Source organism: Microcebus murinus, chromosome 9, assembly GCF_040939455.1.
Source record: "Microcebus murinus isolate Inina chromosome 9, M.murinus_Inina_mat1.0, whole genome shotgun sequence".
NCBI classification, from domain to species: Eukaryota; Metazoa; Chordata; class Mammalia; order Primates; family Cheirogaleidae; genus Microcebus; species Microcebus murinus.
The window spans coordinates 55146133-55159407 of NC_134112.1; the positions used below are offsets into that span (position 1 = coordinate 55146133).

The following is a 13275-nucleotide window of genomic DNA, read 5'->3' on the forward strand; positions in this document are numbered from 1 at the left end:
GTGGTGATACTTGAAAAAATTTAAAGCACTCCTCTCCATGGAGTAAATTTGAAAAAGGATATTACATCAAAGATGCCTAAGTAATGAAGTTTATTTTTACTGTAAATAATTTTCCTTTATGTGACCTTGTTTTTCTGTGGCTGTTAACTTCTGTAATCATAACCATTCTGTATTGTTTTTTTCTTGCCTTTCCCTCCTTGTTTAATTTCATTTTTCTTTTATTTCAACTGATGTTAAGATATTTGGACATGGTATTATTTCAGTTTCATTTGGACTTTAAGCATATTTCTTAGAAGTTATTACTTGAATGAGTTTAACACAGGTTAGCACTGTTTGGTCTACTGTAGAAAACCAAAACTAAGCCTAAACATCCAATTGGCACATAAGAAAATGCCTGTAAAGAACATTTTAAAAAGTAATTATGATTAATATATTAGATTTCTTTTTCCTCAGGCTTACTTTCTTCCTTTTGCCTTATGGGATTATAGCAATCCCTTTGATAAACAAAAAGATTTGTGGCTAGGTTTCAATACCTCATCCTTTAGTGTCATGAAGGATTTGAATGTAAAGCTGATTAAAATCCTAATAAATTAATATGCATATAAAATATTTATCCATTGAGATTAAAATGGCAATTTTCATAACAAGAATGCACTTTGTTTATATGAAATATTTTGCCTAGAGAAGTTCAATGACTTTGAATAAGTAATGGAACCCACAAATTATCTTATTAATATATACATTGATTAATGCATAAAAAATCTTTTCCTTCTTGTTCAAAGATACAAATCAAGGTGTAAGGTATGAAATGACCTCTAAACTAGTCCTTTAATGAAATGGTGAGCTTAGCCCAGAAAATTCTGAAAAGTCTTTGGTTCCTATTCCCTTTATGAAGCCAGTATGAGATTTCTGGTCAGCTTAGAAAATGGAAATTTTGACCTTTAAATACAAGAACCACTGACCATTTTTAAAAATTCAAAAGCTAGAGCCAGATGTAAATAATTCTGTGATTTAACTATTTAAGACTATATAGAGTAAAGGTTAAGAGTTTGGGCTTCAGAGTCTGACTATGTGGGGTTTTGTTCTGGCTACACCCATGTGGTGAGAGTAGGTAAGCTATATGGCCCCCCTGTATACCTTGGAAAGGGGATCATGACAGCACCTTGCTTGTCGGTTTGTTGTGGGGATTAAAAGAGATAATATATACACACAAAAAAACCCACTTGTCAAATAGCAAGTATTCAGTAACTATTGGCTATTTTTGTAATAACTTAATAATTACAACTGACAATAACAAATATGTCAGCCATCTTTAAAAATATTTAGAAGGTATAAACTTGATTGCAGAATTGAATGTCACTTGATCTACAGCTAACATCAGCCAGGATTCTTCTCTTCTTTGGAAAGGTGTATTGTAAATAAAAGTTGTTTTTTAATGGTGCCTTTGGATGGTGGGATGGTGGGGGATGGTGTATAGGGGGGTGGGGGGAGCTTGAAAAAAAAAGAGGTAAAGATTAAAGAAGAGTTGACTTTCATGTATCATCTTTAAAGGCTTAATTTCATTATAAAGCAAAATATCAGAAGAGCACAGTTTAAAAATTTTTGATATGGAATTTAATTAGATATTTGGGGTACATATATCTATTTAATATATACCATTAGGTGATGGGTTCCCTAAAAGCCCAGACATCACTTCTATATAATATACTGTATACATGTAATGGAAGTCAACTGTATCCCCGAAATCTTTTAAAGTAAAAGACAAAGAAAAATACCAAAATTTTTTAGTATCATAACTGACCAGAGATAAAAGTACAACTTTTGAATGCCTTAAAAATTTTTTTCAAAACTTGATTTGTAGTTCTGAAACAAGATGAACTTTCATGGTGCAGTGATTCTTTCCTATCACTAAATATATTAAGGCACACTCTTCATTTTAATAAAATGTGAACAAAGTACATTTTTTTTCTTTTACAAATAATTTTTTCTTCAATAAATTCAGTATGAGCCCAACTCATAAAATTGATTTGGAATATGTGTGAATGTGTATGATAATGCAACAAACAAATCAAGGAAAAAAAATCAATGCAGTGACTTCATTTGGAGAAGGAAAAATTTCTATATTATATAATGAAAATCCCTTTTGTGTTATTCGATTTGCTGAATAAGATCTTCTGCTTTGGCAGAGGTACGTTCTTTCAGTGATTACCACTATAAAATACTGAATGCCAGTTAGTGTATGAACAAAAAATAGTGGACTTTGGAAAGATGCAGCCTGAAAATCTTACTAGTAGAAATGTGTATAAATTACTTAAAATCTACAAATAAAAATGTGTAACAGAGAAGTGAAGTAGTTATAGTAAATTTCAATATGAGATATATAACATGTTTATTCTCACATTTTGAGATTTGCTATGGCTGCTAAATATAGTTAATGTTTTAAATTTCTTTAGTTTTACATTTTAGAATTCTGTCTTCTGAAGGTATAATGTCTCAGACAATTCATTAAAGTATTTTGTGTTATTATTGTAGTCTAGTGTATTATATGTTGCTCTATCCCAGGGGTCCTCAAACTTTTTAAACAGCAGGCCAGTTCGCTGTCCCTCAGACAGTTGGAGGGCTGAACTATAGGTTAAAAAAAACCTATGAACAAATTCCTGTGCACACTGCACATACATTATTTTGAAGTAAAAAAACAAATGGGCAAGAACATCTGCATGTGGCCAGCGGGCCGTAGTTTGAGGACGCCTACTCTATACTATTATTTCTTATGCTTGACAATAAAATTTGTTTGCTGTTACTTTAATGATATTCAGATTTACATAATGCCAATTAATCCCTAATCTAAGTCATGTACTATATTAGGTATTTTTATCTTTTTTATTTTTTTTTCTTATCAAGCCTCATGGCATTCTTTTGATGAAACAATTGAGGAAGATTTTTGGAGAATGATTTTAGAAGCTTGTTATTTGAGTGATTAAATGCATTTGAGAAAGTACCATTATAATTCTGCTTTTGTAGCACAGAAAGTTATATTTTCTCCTGTACTAAGTTTTTCTTTTTTCTTTTTTAAATTTTAGAATATTATAAGAGTACAAACGTTTTGGTTACATGAATTCCTTTTGTACAGTTTGAATCAAAGTTATAAGTATGTCAGCCAGATAGTGTGCATTGTACCCATTAAGTGCGAATTTACCCATCCACTTTGCTCCCCCTCACCTGCTTGATTTCTGTTGAATTTTACTACCATATGTGCACATGAGTGTTGATCTATTAGTTCCAATTTAGTAGTGAGTACGTGTGGTATTTTTCCATTCCTGTGGTACTTCACTTAAAAGGATAATCTCTAGTTCCATCCAGGTTGTTGCAAAAAGTATGAGTTCACTATTTTTATTTTATGGCTGAGTAATACTTCACGGTATACATATGCCACATTTTATTAATCCACTTAAGAATTGATGGACACTTAGGTTGATTCCACATATTTGCAATTGTGATTTGTGCTGCAATTAATATTCGAGTACAAGTATCTTTTTTTTTTTTTTTTTTTTTTTTTTATAAATTGTCTTTTTTCCTTTGGGTGGATACCCAGTAGTGGGATTGCTAGATCAAATGGTAGGTCTACTTTTGGTTCTTTGAGGTATCTCCATACTACTTTCTGTAGAGGTTGTACTAGCTTTCAGTCTCACCAACAGTGTATAAGTATTCCTATCTTTCTGCATCCACTCCAGCATCTGTTGTTTTGGGACTTTTTCATAAAAGTCATTCTCACTGGAGTTAAGTGATATCTCAATGTGGTTTTGATTTGCATTTCCTTGATGATTAGATAATTAAGCATTTTTTTCATATGTTTATTGACCATTAGTCCATCTTCTTTTGAAAAGCTTCTGTTCACATCTTTTGCGTACTTTTTAATGGGATCGTTTGATGTTTTCTTGCTGATTAGCTTTAGTTCTTTATAGATCCTGATTATCAGCCCTTTATCAGTTGTACAGTATGCATATATTTTTTCCCTTTCGATAAGTTGTCTATTGTTTGTTTCCTTGGCTGTGCAGAAGCTTTTTAATTTAACCAGGTCCCATTTATTTATTTTTGTTGGTGCTGTGATTGCCTTTTGAGTATTCTTCATAAATTCTTTGCCTAGACTAATATCTCTAAGAGTTTTTCCAGCCTCTTCTTCTATAATTGTTAGAGTTTCATGCCTTAGGTTTAAGTCTGTTATCCATTGTGAATTAATTTTTGTGAGTGGTACAAATCCTATTTCAGTCTTCTACATGTGGCAATCCAATTTTTCCAGCATCATTTATTGAATAGAAATTTTTTCCCCAGTGTATGTTTTTGTCTGCTTGTCAAAGACCAGATGGAAATATGAGGATAGTTTTATATCTTAGTTCTCTGTTCTGATTTATTGATCTAGGTCTCTGTTCTTGTGATAGTACTATGCTGTTTTGGTTACTATAGTCTTGTAAGATAGCTTGAAGTCTGATAAAGTGATGCCTCTAAATTTGTTCATTTTGGTTAAGATTACATTGGCTATTTGGTCTTTTCTGGTTCTATTCAAAGTATAGAATTATTTTTCTAGATCTGCACAAAATGACATTGGTATTTTAATGGGGATTGCATTGAATCTGTAGATCACTTTGGGTAGGATAGACCCTTTAACAATGTTGATTCTGCTGATCAATCAATTAACATGATGTATTTTTCTCTTTGTTTACACCTCTGCAGTTTCCTTCCTCAGTTTTCATAGTTCTTCATGTAGAGATCTTTCACCTCCTTGGTTCAATATATTCCTTGGTATTTTATTTTCTTTTTTGCTATTATGAAAGGTATTGAGTCTTTGATTTGATTCTCAGCTTGACTGTTGTTGGTGTATAGGAATGCTACTGATTTGTGTACATTGATTTTGTAACCTGAGACTTTGCTGAATTTATTTATTAATTTCAGGAGTACCTTAGCAGAATTTTGAGGATTTTCTAGATACACGATCATATCATCAGCATAGAATAATAGTTTGTTCTCTTCTTTCCCCATTTATATACCCTTGATTTCCTTCTCTTGCCTGATTGCTCTGGCTAGGATATCCAACACTATGTTGAACAGAAGTGGTGACAGTGGATGTCCTTATCTGGTTCCAGTTCTAAGTGGGAATGCTTTCAGTTTTTCCCTGTTCAGTATGATGTTGGCTGTGAGTTTGTCATGTATGGCTTTTATAATATTGAGGTATGATCCATCTATGCTTATTTTGTTCTTATCATAAAAGGGGTGCTGAATTTTGTTAAGTGGTATTTTTGCTTCAATTAAGATGATCATATGGTCTTTGCTTTTGCTTTTACTTATGTAGTGAATAACATTTATAGATTTATGTATGTTGAACCATCCTTATATCTCTGGGATGAAACACACTTGATTATGGTGGATCATTTTTTTGATGTGTAGCTGAATCTGGTTTGCTAGGATTTTATTGAGAATTTTTGCATCTATATTTATAAGGGATATTGGTCTGTATTTTTCTTTTTTGGTTGAGTCCTTTCCTGTCTTTGGTATCATTGTGATATTGGCTTCATAGGATGAATTGGGATGATTCCTTCCATCTTTATGTTATGAAATGATTTCTACAACATAGGGACCAGTTTTTCTTCGTAGGTCTGATAAAATTAGGCTGTGAAACCATCTTATCTGGACTTCGTTATATTAGGAGATTTTTTATTACTGCCTCAGTTTTGTTACTGGGTATCGGTCTGTTCAGGAGTTCTGTTTCTTCCTGATTTAGTCTAGGGTGATTGTGTGTTTCCAAGAATTTGTCCATTTCCTCAATGTTCTCAAGTTTCTGTGCATAGAGATTTTTATAGTATTCAGAAATGATATTTTGTATTTCCATGGTAATAGTTGTAACACTTATTTTTATTTCTAATTGAGCTTATTAGTGTCTTTTCTGTTTCTGGTTAATCTAGTGAGAAGCCTGTCAATTTTATTTATTTTTAAAATAACCAACTTTTTGTTTCATTGATCTTCTGTATAATTCTTTTGTTACTGGTTTCACTTAGTTCTGCTCTGACCTTAGTTCTTCCTTTTCTGCTGGGTTTGCAATCGGTTTGCTCTTCCTTTTCTAATTGTTTGAAATGATTTATTCAGTTGTTGATTTGTGATCTTTTTGTCTTTTGGATGTAAGCATTGATGGCTGTGAATTTTCCTCTTAATGGCTGCTGTTACTGACTCCCACAGATTTTGATAACTTGTGTCCCTTTTGTCATTTAGTTCATAGAATCTCTTGATTTCCATCTTAATTTTCTTCTTGACCCAATAATCATTTAATAGTAGATTGTTTAATTGTCATGATTTTGTGTAGAGTTGAATGTTTCTATTGGAATTGATTTCTAGTTTTATTCTACTGTGGTCTGAGAAGATGCATGCATAATTATGCATGTATAATTTCTATTTTGTGAAATTTGTTGAGGCATGTTTTGTGGACTAAGATGTGATCAATTTTAGGGAATATTCCATGAGCTGATGGGAAGAACACATATTCAGTGGTTTGGGGGTAAAACCTTCTGTAAATGTGTTTAAGGGCATTTGTTCTAGAGTTTCATTTAAGTCTATGATTTCTTTGCTCATTTTCTGCTTGGTGGATCTGCCTTTTTCTGTCAGCATGATGTTGAAGTCCCCAGCTATAATGATGCCACTGTTTATTTTATTTTTTTTAGATTAAGTAGGGTTTGCTTATGAATCTGGATGCTCTTGTGTTAGGTGGATAAATATTTAGGATTGTTATGTCTTCTTGTTGAATTGTTCTCTTCATCATTATATAATGACCATCTTTTTCTTTATTTTTGCCGATTGGAAGTCTTTGATATAAGAATAGCTACACCACCTTTCTTTTGGTTTCCATTTGCTTGGAATATTGTTTTCCATCCCTTAATCTTAACTCTGAATGATCCCCTGTGGGTTATATGCATTTCCTGGAGACAGTGGATACTTGGCTTGCATTTTTATTTTAATCATTCAGCCAGCCTATGTCTCTTCAGTGAGGAGTTCAAGCCATTCACATTTATTGAAGAAATTGATAAGTGGGAAGGATTTCTGTTCATCTTTTTGAATAGAACTTTATTGCTTTGTTTTACCACTTGAGCCATTATGGTACTTGGGCTCTGAACTTTAGCTGTTAGGTGATTTTACATGGGTGGGTGATTATTGTGCTGATCTGTGTATTAATACAGTGGAGTTCTGAGTAATTCCTGCAGGGCAGGTCTGGTCTTGACAAGAAAATATGGAACACTTCACGAATTTGCATGTCATCCTTGTGCAGGGGCCATGCTATTCTTCTGTGAATTATTTTAGTTTTAGTATATGTGCTACCAACACGAACACTGTACTAAGGTTTTCAATGTACTAAGAACACTGTACTAAGGTTTTCATACTATGAATAGTGAGATAAGTTTATTCCAGTAGGTGTTAAGATAGCAGCATATATTTCTGCTATTAGCTTGGCATTATATTAAATTCATAGTGTTGATATAGCTGTATTTGTACTAAATACAGAAATTAATTCCTTATATGTGATTGGGCCCAGGATTAACCCTTTTGACCTAGTTTCCTATTCCTTTCCCTTACATTCATCCTTAACTCCTCTTTTTCTCTTTTTATGTCCACCCCCCCATCCCTCTCTCCAAGAAACACTCTAGAATAATTAGGAGATTAGGATCTGAAATGTGTGATTGTGATGGTATAAGTAGACCTCTTGGGACCCCTTTTGTCATGAATTCCCAAATTGATCCCTCAGATTTGAAGTGAGTATTCCCAGGATGTTTTAAATTTCATTGTGGGATATTGGCTTTTTCTCAGCTGTCCGACCGTAAGCATATCTAAAAAGCAGTTATTTGGAGCTCCAGACGCCCCTGACTTAATGCAAAATATAGTTAAGATTAGTACAATTCTCTCTGCAGCTGCTTTATGTTGTGGAAAGTAAAAATGGAAAAATATAAAGTATTCAGGTCAAATATTGCAATATGAAGACATAAATTTATTTTAATAAATCTATTAATCTAAACCATTAAGAAATCTTACAAAGGTGTCTGATTCATAATTCAGGGTAATAACTACTGAGAAAATCTAAAAAATTATTTTTAGTACACATATGAGTTATGTCAATCCTCGTATACAACTGGTAGAATTGGAACACTGACAGCTGCATCCAACTTAAGACATATTTTCAGGATTCATACACTTTGAGTTCACTTTTAACCTTAAAATGTTTCCGAGACTATGAAATACCTTTAAATAAAACTTTAAAGTTACCTTTTAAGTAAAATCTAAGTGAAGAATGCTTTAAGAATTTAATAAAATAAATCAATTGATGAACTGTTGATATATAAAGCAACAGAAAATAAAAGATATGGTTTGTGAGAATTCTTCAATGTGTTTATACTGCCAGATCAGTGATAAACTTGTACTTGCCTGTAAACATTAAGATTTAAAACTCTTTGTATGTTTCTTGTCCTCAGATATAGATGTAGACCCCAAATATTAAATGAGATTATTAGATCATGGTTGAAATTCAAATCCTCCTGGAGTTTATTTATAATTTATCTGTAATAGGAAAATGGAGAAGGTTGAAGTACTACAAAATAGAAGTACTACAAAATAGATGGAGAGCCTATTGCTTTTAGGGATATCATTTATTTGATAACCAAAATAAACTTATGAGGTCAGTGTTGTTATTCAACTTTTATTGAGGAGGAAATTAAGACTGGACATTAATTAATTTGCCTGAGCAATATGAGTGGTGAGTGAGTGCCAGAGATGAGATTTAAATCGGAGTGTTTATGACTTCAAAGTCAAGGACCCTTTCTTATTCTGCAGACTCCTTAGATGGTTTAAAATTATAGATTGTGTCCATTCTTCAGCGCAAACAATTCAGTGCTATATTCATTTTTAATATGCCAATTCTTGCCTAAGCAAGCAACAGCTATATTCATTATTGCTTCTTTTTACTTAATGTCCTTATCTTTTTATCAAAGACTGTGGAAAGAGCACAAGCAGTGTTGCTGAGATCTTGTAAATGTGTAAAAAATCTGAAAACTAAGTCCCATTGTGGTGGTAATGGTTGTGGTAGCATATGTGTAACTGCATTATAAACACATAGACAAATTCCAATAAACCCTGCTGATAGTCTAATTACCTCCAGTGGTTCCTGTCTTTTACAAAGTAATTTACTAGACAGGAAAATGCAATTGCCTCATAATAAAATTTAGAAAAGAGACATTTAGACTATATGATAATTTAGGTTTCCTTCTTTCTTTATTTTTGAGCAGTATGAACATTGTAACAATTTTGATTCTTCCTGTCCATGACCATATTGTTCATGTCATCTGTGATTTCTTTCATCACTGTTTTGTAGTTCTCCCTGTAAAGATCTTTACCTCCTTGGTTAAATGTATTCCTAGGTATTTTATTTTCTTTACAGCTATTGTAAATAGTATTGAGATCTTGATTTGACTATCAATTTGACTATTATTAGTATATAGAAATGCTACTGATTTGAGTACATTGCTTTTGTAACTTGAGAGTTTGCTGAATTTGTTTATCAATTCTAGGAGACTTTTGGTGGAGTTTTTAGGGTTTTTTGGATACAAGATTATATTGTCAGCAAACAGGGATAATTTGACCACCTCTTTCCTGATTTGGATGCCCTTTATGTCTTTTCTTGCCTGATTCCCCTTGCTAGGACTTCCAGTATTATGTTGAATGGAAGTGGTGACAGGGGTATCCTCCTCTTGTTCTAGTTCTTAGGGAAAATGCTTTCAAGTTTTCCCCATTTAGTATGATGTTGGGTGTGAGTTTGTCATTATAGCTTTTATTATTTTGAGTTATGTTCCTTCTATGCCTAGTTTGTTATGATGGTTTGATCATGAAAGTGTGCTGGATGTTATTGAATACTTTTTCTGTATCTAGTGAAATGATCATAGGGTCTTTGATTTTACTTTTCTTTATGTGGTGAATCACATTTATTGATTTGCATATGTGGAACCAATGTTGCATCTCTGGGATGAAATCCACTTGATCATGGTGGATTATCTTTTTGATGTGCTGTTGAATTTGGTTTGGTAGTATTTTGTTGAGGATTTTTGCATCTATCTTTATTAGGGATATTGGTCTGTAGTTTTCCTTTTTTTGTTGTCTTTTCCCAACTTTGGTATCAAGGTGATACTGGCTTCATAGAATGAGTTAGGGAGGGTTATCCCTTTCTTAGTGATATGGAAGTGTTTCATTAGAATGAGTGCCAATTCTTTTTTGTAGGTGTGGTAAATTTGGCTGTGAATAGTTCCAGGCTAGGACACTTTTTTTCAGTGGGGGGATGGAATTTTATTTACTTTTTTAAATTACTGTTTCAATCTCACTACTCATTGTTAGTCTGTTCAAGATTTCTATTTCTTCACGATTCAGGCTTGGAGCATTGTATGTTTTTAAGAATTTATCCATTTCCTTTGGATTTTTTAGTTTGTGTATATAGCAATTTTCATAATATTCATGGATGATATTTTGTGTTTCTCTGGTATCAGTCTTAATGTCTCCTTTTTCATTTCTGATTGAGCTTATTTGAGTCCTTTCTGTTCTAGTTAATTTAACTAGTGGTTTATCAATTTTGTGTTACTGTTTTATAAGAGCTGTGAGTTTTGCCTTTTTGGTGTTTTTACACTGGTGGATATTGTTCTGTCTCACGTATAGTGCACTATTTAAGTATTTGTTTTAGGGCAGGTCGAGTGACAAATTCCCTTCATGTTTGCTTTTCTGGGAAATACTTTATTTCTCCTTCACTTAAAAAATTTAGTTTTGCAGGATACAAAATTCTTGGGTGGCAGTTATTCTCTTAAAGGAGATTAAGGATAGGACCCCAATACTTGTAAGGTAAGGTTTCTGTTGAGAAGTCTGCAGTTAGCCTCATGGGGATTTTTTTTTTTTTTTTTTGTAAGTTACTTGATGCTTTCACCTTATGGCTCATAGGAGTTCTTCCTTCATTTTGATTTTGGCCAGTCTGATGACTGTAAGTCTTGGTGATTCCCCTTTTGCAATGAATCACCCAGGTGTGTGTTGAGCTTCTTGTATCTGGGTGTGCAAATCTCTAGCAAGACCAGGGAAATTTTCCTCAATTATTCCCTTTAACAGGTTTTCCAGGCCTTTTGATATTTCTTCTTCACCCTTAGGGATGCATATAATTCTTATATTTGGCCATTTTACATAATACTATATTTCTTGTACACTATATTAATTCCTCTTAATTCTTTGTTCTTCATTTTAGACTGGATTAATTTGAAAGAGTTGCCTTCAAGTTCTGAAATTCTTTCTTCTGTTTGATCTGATCTATTTTTACAACTTTACACTGTGTTTTGTATTTCTTTAAATTTATTTTTCATTTCTAGAAGTTTTGTTTGTCTTTTTTTTAAAAACATATCTCTTCAGTCATTTTTTTTTATTTCCTGAATAATTCTTATGATTTCTTTGAGTTGGTTTTTATTTTCTCTTGGATTTCATTGAGCATCCTTACATTCCATATTTGGAATTTATTACCTGTCATTTCAGTATTTTCATGTCAGTTGAGATCCATTGCTAGAGAGCTGGTGTGCCCTTTTTGGGGGGTGTCCTTTCATTCTGATTTTTCATACTTCTTGAGTTCTTCTGCTGATTCCGTCTCATCTGGAGCAGCTGTCACTTCTTGTTTTAGGGTTTTTCTGTTGTTTAAATGGGACTCTTTTCTCCCTTCACTTTTAAGGGTATGTCTGTAGCATATGCTGGGTAAGAACTTTTGGTTTTGCTTGTGAGTTCTTTGATGGGGGTGGTCTAGGTTCTGGATGGACACCTTGGTTATAGATATCCTTAGTAGTGTGTTTTCTCAGTTGCTAGTTACTTGTAGGGTCTAGTGGTGGTGTACTATGGGCATGGGCAGATTTATTTTCACTTGTCAATAAAGGAGGTCTTTGAAATAATTTCTCTTTCCCAGACCTGTGGTCTTTTTAACAGTTTGAATTATGTTGGGACTGTCAGTTTAATCTCTTAGTCAGTAGGTGGCACTTGTGGATACAACTCAGTCTTGCCTTGTGTGATTAAATCAGTAAATGTTGTAATGGGTTATACAAGTTGCCCTCCCTGCCAATAGATGACACTTAAAGGAAAGAGCCAACTAGTGGTATATTCTGAAACCTGTGACCAGGCAATTGGGAGCAGCACTTGGATGTCCCAGGTGGTGGGCAGGGCCCTGGAGCTCCAAGGTCATTCCTTGTGCTTTACCACAGCCAGGGGTATGAAGGAGTGATGCTGGGCAGGACTGGGTCCAATAAGCCTGCCTTCAGGCTCCACAAAGGCTGGCACAAGTGCTGTCTAATCAGGTGTCAAGAGTCAGCTCCCAGGCTGCTGGACAAATCTACCAGGGAGCGCCTGAAGTAACTCTACTAATCCAAAAAGTCTGCATATGGGGGAGGGTCAGTCTGGGATTCAGAGTCTGGTTTTGCTCTTCTTCCTCTTCTCTTGCCCTGTGGATCTCCTTCTGGCATATGGCTGCAAGCAGCAGCCCAACCTAGCAAAGCTCACCAGCAATAGCATTGATGCTAGGAGGTTTCCTGTCCAAGATCCTACCTTAAACTGTGTGGCTTACCTGTGTGGGGATGGATGCTCCACTAGTGTACTGTTGCTTGGATCCACACCACACTCTCCTTTTAGTTCTCCCTGCGTGGGCTCCCTCCCTTCCTAAGATTAGTTCACAAATATCCCCTCCATGCTACTGAGCAACATGATCGAGTTCTGGCTATGTAGGGTCTAGCCTGCAAGCCTGTCCCATGATCCCCTAATTTCATTTTCTGACCATGCTAGGGAGAAGTGTGCTGATCCTGAATTGCCTGTGGAGTGCTCAAGTAGGTTTAATGTTCTCTACTTTGGGGTATGTCATCCTTTGCTGGAGCAGCCGGGGAAGCAATGCTGCAGAAGGCTGGTGATCAGGGTGCTTACAGTCTGAGCACCCCTGGTCCCCTATAGGTCTTTAAGAGGAAAGGCATGAGCCCCACTCTTTGCACAAGCTTGGATGTGGTGGGCACACCAACAGAAGTGAACCAGCAGCTCCTAGGAGTTCCAGCTCAATCATCCCTTGGGGTACCTGTGCCAACCCACATGGGTACTTCCATGGCTTGTCAGAAGCTGTGGGCAGGGGAGGGGAGGAGGATGAGAAGTGTCTGAATGGAGACAGTCTGGCAATCTGGTCCCCTTTGTCCTGAGGGCCTCCCCCCCAAC

The 13275-nt window shown here is 34.6% G+C and overlaps 1 protein-coding gene and 1 non-coding gene across 8 annotated transcripts in view; one reads left to right on the top strand and one right to left on the bottom strand.

Annotated features, from left to right (window-relative positions):
- The window catches only part of CACNA2D1 (calcium voltage-gated channel auxiliary subunit alpha2delta 1), a 476872-nt gene that overhangs the window by 190979 nt on the left and 272618 nt on the right, over positions 1–13275 (top strand). The window lies entirely within an intron of this gene.
- On the bottom strand, positions 7262–7368 carry LOC142873149 (U6 spliceosomal RNA). The gene has a single exon (XR_012921197.1). It is a non-coding gene; the product is annotated as a U6 spliceosomal RNA (small nuclear RNA).